We start from the raw sequence: 7,500 nt of genomic DNA, 5'->3' as shown, positions 1-7,500 counted from the left end.
CTATCTATCTATCTATCTATCTATCTATCTATCTATCTATCTATCTATCTATCTATCTATCTGTCTGTCTGTCTGTCTGTCTGTCTGTCTGTCTGTCTATTTATTTTTTTGTCTATCTATCTATCTATCTATCTATCTATCTATCTATCTATCTATCTATCTATCTATCTATCTATCTATCTATCTATCTGTCTGTCTGTCTGTCTATCCATCTGTCTATCTATCTATTTATTTTTTTGTCTATCTATCTATCTATCTATCTATCTATCTATCTATCTATCTATCTATCTATCTATCTATCTGTCTGTCTGTCTGTCTGTCTGTCTGTCTGTCTATCTATCTATTCATTCATCTATCTATCTATCTGACTGAACCTCACAGAGGTTTATTGTTCTATAACACTATAATTATACCCTATGTGTTGCACATATAAAGCGATGTATGTTATATGTAATATATGATATAAAGGAGAACTAACATGTAACATGTAACATGTAATCTAAGCTTTCAGGTACACTGATTATTTTCTGCCAAAGATGCTGCAGTAAAAATGCAGTAAAAGATGGATAATAACATTTAAAATGTATTTAACCTAATCCTGTATCTGTACAGACAGGAACTGTGAGGGATTTGTGCAAGATGTTGTGGAATAAACATAAAAATAACATAACGTAGAGTGACAGTGGTGAAAACACGCAGTCAGAGTAGCTTTGGTCTGATTTACATACGTATGTTGAACATGGGGGATGTTTATGCTAATGTTCTAATACAATAGTGAGAAAGTTCCCTGTAACTGTTGATGTGATGTCGCGTGTGATTTAGGACGTGGCCCCGTGTGTGAATGAGGGATCAGATGGCAGATTTGAGGACACACCCCAATCAGACAGGAGATTATCCCAGTAGGGGGATGGACATTGGGACAAGCCACAAAAGGCACACTACAGAAGGAGGGAGGGAGGGAGGGAGGGAGCAAGGGTGTGTTTACTAAATGATTTACAAAAAATCCAATGAATCAAACATTATGGACATGAGAGCTTTATTATTATTATTATTATTATTATTATTATTATTATTATTATTATTATTATTATTATTATTATTATTATTATCACATTGTAAATTCGGCCCGAGTTCAGAAGCTTTTCAGTAGCTGTATTGTTAACGCAAGGAAAAGCTACAGCAGTTATTTTTACGCTGAATGGTTGGATGCATGTGTGTTTATTTGTGTGTGTGTGTGTGTGTGTGTGTGTGTGTGTAAGCATTTCTTGGATCTCACAGAGGAAGTTTTTCAGGTCTAATTCCTTCTGCTGCTTTCTTCATTGAACAATTGGCCTGAGACACACCCTGAGCTCCTTCCTGTTTGCTGGATTTCTGAGAGACTTTCAGCTCTGATGTGTTGACATCAGGGATAAAAACACTGACACTGAAATACTCAGGGACTAAAATACTGAGACTTTGATACACTGAAACACTGAGACATAAAAAAACGAGACACTGAAACACTGAGACACTGAAACACTGAGAGAATTAAATACTGTGACTTTGATACACTGAAACATTAAAACACAGAGACACTGAGACATAAAACACTGAAACATTAAAACACAGAGACACTGAGACATAAAACACTGAAACACTGAGACACTGAGACATAAAACACTGAAACACTGAAGCACTGAGACACTGAAGCACTGAGACACTGAAGCACTGAGACACTGAGACATAAAACACTGAAACACTGAGACACTGAAGCACTGAGACACTGAAGCACTGAGACACTGAAACACTGAGACACTGAAACACTGAGACACTGAAACACTGAGACACTGAGACAATGAAAAACAGACAATGAAACACTGAGACACTAAAACAATGAGACACTAAAACACTGGGACACTAAAACACTGAGACACTGAAGCACTGAGACACTGAAACTCTGAGACACTGAAACACTGAGACACTAAAACACTGAGACACTAAAACACTGAAACACTGAAGCACTGAGACACTGAAGCACTGAGACACTGAAGCACTGAGACACTGAAACACTGAGACACTGAAACACTGAGACATAAAACACTGAAACACTGAGACACTGAGACATAAAACACTGAGACACTGAAGCACTGAGACACTGAAGCACTGAGACACTGAAGCACTGAGACACTGAAACACTGAGACACTGAAACACTGAGAAACTGAAACACTGAGACACTGAGACAATGAAAAACAGACAATGAAACACTGAGACACTGAAGCACTGACACTGAAGCACTGATACATTAAAACACTGAGACACTGAAGCACTGAGACACTGAGACAATGAAAAACAGACAATGAAACACTGAGCCACTAAAACAATGAGACACTAAAACACTGGGACACTAAAACACTGAGACACTGAAGCACTGAGACACTGAAACACTGAGACACTAAAGCACTGAGACACTGAAACACTGAGACACTAAGACACTGAAACACTAAGACACTGAAACGCTGAGACACTAAAACACTGAGACACTAAAACACTGAGACACTGAAGCACTGAGACACTAAAACACTGAGACACTAAAACACTAAGACACTGAAATGCTGAGACACTAAAACAATGAGACACTGAAGCACAGAGACACTGAGACACTGAAAAACAGACAATGAAACACTGAGACAATGAAGCACTGAGACACTGAAGCACAGAGACACTGAAACACTGAGACACTGAAACACTGAGACACTGAAACACTGAGACACTGAAACACTGAGACACCGAAGCGCTGAAACACCAAGACAATGAGACATTGAGACAATGATACAGCGTCCTGCTCTTTCATACCTGTCACACAACATCAGTCTGACCAGGTCAAAATAATCTTGAGGAATCCAGCATGACCGGCCAAGTTCACCCCCACGCCTGGGATATGATATCTTGTGGAAAAACAGAGATAAGCGTTTGGACACAGCTCGGTCCAGGAGAGAGCCTTTGATCAATAGCCAGTAGGGAATTTGTTAGGGGTGTGTCCCAGAAACACAAGATTCCTGTAGCAAAGAAGGAGAAGAGAACTGATTTATCTTTCAGAAGAACTTTTGATTTAGGATCAGGTTTCCACTGTGCTCTAAAATGCGTTCACAACAACGTATGACCTGTACAGATGGTTCAGAATGTTTATATCACTAAAATGCTAAAGACGATCCAGGATGAATAACTGGACGGTAACCATTACTAAGTAACGCAGCATTGATAGCAATAAACAACAATAAATATATGAATAATATTATAAATAAATGAGAGGTCACGGTGGCTTAGTGGTTAGCACGTTCGCCTCACACCTCCAGGGTTGGGGGTTCGATTCCCACCTCCTCCTTGTGTGTGTGGAGTTTGCATGTTCTCCCCGTGCCTCGGGGGTTTCCTCTGGGTACTCCGGTTTCCTCCCCCGGTCCAAAGACATGCATGGTAGGTTGATTGGCATCTCTGGAAAATTGTCCGTAGTGTGTGAGTGTGTGAGTGAATGAGAGTGTGTGTGTGTGTGTGTGCCCTGTGATGGGTTGGCACTCCGTCCAGGGTGTATCCTGCCTTGATGCCCGATGACGCCTGAGATAGGCACAGGCTCCCCGTGACCCGAGGTAGTTCGGATAAGCGGTAGGAAATGAGCGAGAGTGAGTGATAAATAAATAATAAACACAAGCCACATATCTGTAGTTATTATATGTATATAAATAAAATCTACACTTTCATTGCAGTCTAAAGTTTCACTTCTTGATCAATAGATTAGATTTAAATTTAAAACAGACTGCAATAAAATGTAATTTATTTTCTGAATAATTTAATCTTTTAATTTTTTACTTTAAAGGTCATGATTATAAATTTCACAAAATTTTGAGTAGAACTTTTTTCTTTTTTTCTTTCGAAATCTCCACAGATCTATAAGATTGTGTTTTTGTACAGAACTTTCAGGGTCATATCTTACACACTCTTGTAGGAATTCATCACTGAAAAGCAGCAGGTTGCGGAGCAAGACGTGGCGTCGTAAATCATACAGAAAAAGCGTGTTAAATGTGCCTGAAAGCCCCGTGCGGGACGTCAGGACGAGTCCTCGCTCCGTCTCCGGCGCTTCAGGTTCAGACAGGGCCGTGCTTGTAGGCACGATCGTGCTCGTACACGCCTCGTTTCAGGCGTCTCTCTGAACAACCTACACGCTGGTTTATTTAGCCGCAGTGCCGTGACTTTGCCCTCGTGATTAAGGGTGCTAAAGTTTTCCTGGTGCTGAGATATTTAATCTCGATGGAAGCAGATAGCCTGACAGCTGGCTCCGGTCTCCCAAACATATCGACTTCTGCCAGCTGTGATGACATCATCATTGGACAACTGGGGGAAAAAACCCCGCTGAGAGATTTAGCACAATACATGAGCTGATAACAAAAAAGCTCCAGTTTTGGTGGTGGTGGTCATGGTGGTGATGATGATGATGATGGTGATGATGATAGTGGTGATGATGATGAAGATGGTGGTGATGATGGTTGTGATGGTGATGATGATGAAGATGGTGGTGATGATGATAGTGGTGATGATGGTTGTGATGGTGATGATGATGAAGATGGTGGTGATGATGATGATGGTGGTGGTGATGGTGGTGGTTATGATGGTTGTGATGATGATGGTGGTGGTGATGGTGGTGATGGGGATGATGATGGTGGTGGTGATGGTGGTGATGATGGTGGTGATGATGATGATGATGGTGGTGGTGATGGGGATGATGGTGATGATGATGGTGGTGGTGATGGTGGTGATGATGGTGGTGATGGTGGTGATGATGATGATGGTGGTGGTGATGGTGGTGGTGATGATGATGGTGGTGATGATGGTGGTAATGATGATGGTGGTGATGATGATGGTGATGATGATGATTGTGGTTATGATGGTGGTGTAAGTGGGTTGGTGGTTCGGGGACACAGAATATTAATCCACACGAGTAGCAGATTCCTGATTTGAGAATTTGAATAGAATCATGTTGAAGCCTGAAACTGTATCAAAGCAGATTCAGTCTTATTGTCTAATATTGAACTCCTGCCTCATGAGTGGAAAATCAACACTTTATTATATCACAGTAGATTCCAAAAAATCTGCATCCGATATCAACTCCTTACCTTATGAGTTTAATAATAATAATAATAATAATAATAATAATAATAATAATAATAATGAGAAGAAGAAGAAGAAGAAGAAGAAATGTTCATCTTCACCAACATGTTTTCCAATAATGTCATGATGTCACCATGAGCTGGGGGTGTGGCTTATTTGACTGACAGCCTTTCAAATTTCATTGTTCTCAGACAATAATCATGGAATCATTTTATTTTTTTTGTAAAATGGGAAATACTTTGAGAAAAACGTGGGCTTACAGAAAGTTAGAGTTCACAAGTAAAATTTATACATCATCCAGACATCATGGCTTACAGCCAAAAACCTGCTGAGGTTTGTTTTTGTAAGGGATTTATTCGACACTCAATATTTCAAAAACAAAGTAAAACCTGCAGGAGGACAAAAAATAATAAAGCTTGAATAAAACCAGCCTCATAGAGGTGTGATGTTGTATGTGAGGAACCGCTACGACAGCAGGTGAAGCTTTGTGCAGCAAACAACTATTAAAGTGAGATAAATCTGAGCAGCTTCAGTGTTCAGCATCATTAACCCTTTTACACATAAGACGTCATCTAGAATTTTGCTCAGGTAAATCTTCTCGTATCTCTTTATTTTTGATCAGATCGATCACCTCTGTCATCCACGTGTCAGGGAACATGAACGTGGACGTACTTAAGGTGACACCAGCGTGTAAAAAACAAACAACAAAAACACTTGGGTAGTTTTATTTTGCCTGGTAGCTTTGTGTTTAATTACAGAAACAGTTTGTGTTTGTGAGCAATCAGGGCTTAAGGGTAGAGTGTGTGTGTGTGTGTGTCTGTGTGTGTATATGTGTGTCTGTGTATGTATGTGTGTGTCTCTGTGTGTGCCTGCGTGTGTGTCTGTGTCTGTGTGTATATGTGTGTGTGTGTGTATGTGTGTGTGTGAGTGTGTGTGTGTGTGTGTGTATGTGTGTGTGTATGTACGTGTGTGTGTTTGTTTGTGTGTATGTGTGTGCATGTGTGTGTGTATGTGTGTGTGTCTGTGTGTGTGCCTGCATGTATATGTGTGTGTGTGAGTGTGTGTGCCTGTATGTATGTGTGTGTGTATGTGTGTGTATGTGTGTGTGTATGTGTGTGTATGTGTGTGTGTATGTGTGTGTGTGTGTGTGTGTGGGTGTATGTATGTGTGTGTCTGTGTGTGGGTGTGGGTGTATGTATGTGTGTGTGTGTGTGCATGTGTGTGTGTGTGTGTGAGTGTGTGTGCCTGTATGTATGTGTGTGTGTGTATGTGTGTGTATGTGTGTGTGTATGTGTGTGTATGTGTGTGTGTATGTGTGTGTGTGTGTGTGGGTGTATGTATGTGTGTGTCTGTGGGTGTGTGTGGGTGTGGGTGTATGTATGTATGTGTGTGTGTGTGTGAGTGTGTGTGCCTGTATGTATGTGTGTGTGTGTATGTGTGTGTATGTGTGTGTGTATGTGTGTGTATGTGTGTGTGTATGTGTGTGTGTGTGGGTGTGTGTGTGTGGGTGTATGTATGTGTGTGTCTGTGGGTGTGTGTGGGTGTGGGTGTATGTATGTGTGTGTGTGTGTGCATGTGTGTGTGTGTGTGAGTAACACCCAGCTGTGAACAGCTGCTACTTCTCTTCCTGAATCCCTAATAAGCCCCAGGCCTGGTCTGTTTAAGCATTAGAGCTGTAGATCAATGGATGGGCCAATCACATGACACCGGTAACCCATGGTAACCAAAATGTTTGGCATGTCCTGTTAGATAAAAAATAAATGAAATGATCTATATATAAAGGGTTAATATGTACGATGTTGCTTCTGAGAGGCTTTTGGCTCACTTAAGACCACTTCTGTTTCAAATGGCCTCATGTAAGGTGAGTGTGTAGATGTAACTGATTAGTGTGTAGATGTAACTGTGGAGTGTGTAGATGTAACTGGAGTGTGTAGATGTAACTGATTAGTGTGTAGATGTAACTGTGGAGTGTGTAGATGTAACTGTGGAGTGTGTAGATGTAACTGTGGAGTGTGTAGATGTAACTGTGGAGTGTGTAGATGTAACTGAGGAGTGTGTAGATGTAACTGTGGAGTGTGTAGATGTAATTGAGGAGTGTGTAGATGTAACTGTGGAGTGTGTAGATGTAACTGTGGAGTGTGTAGATGTAACTGTGGAGTGTGTAGATGTAACTGTGGAGTGTGTAGATGTAATTGAGGAGTGTGTAGATGTAATTGAGGAGTGTGTAGATGTAACTGTGGAGTGTGTAGATGTAACTGTGGAGTGTGTAGATGTAACTGAGGAGTGTGTAGATGTAACTGTGGAGTGTGTAGATGTAACTGTGGAGTGTGTAGATGTAACTGTGGAGTGTGTAGATGTAACTG

At 40.8% G+C, this 7,500-nt stretch overlaps 1 protein-coding gene across 1 annotated transcript in view; it reads left to right on the top strand.

The window, feature by feature from the left end:
• afap1 (actin filament associated protein 1) overlaps positions 1–7,500 on the top strand; it is a 75,249-nt gene that overhangs the window by 1,001 nt on the left and 66,748 nt on the right. The gene's annotated exons all lie outside the window — the stretch shown is intronic.

This window comes from Tachysurus vachellii, chromosome 2, assembly GCF_030014155.1.
Source record: "Tachysurus vachellii isolate PV-2020 chromosome 2, HZAU_Pvac_v1, whole genome shotgun sequence".
NCBI lineage: Eukaryota > Metazoa > Chordata > Actinopteri > Siluriformes > Bagridae > Tachysurus > Tachysurus vachellii.
This window is presented reverse-complemented; position numbering and strand designations above follow the sequence as displayed.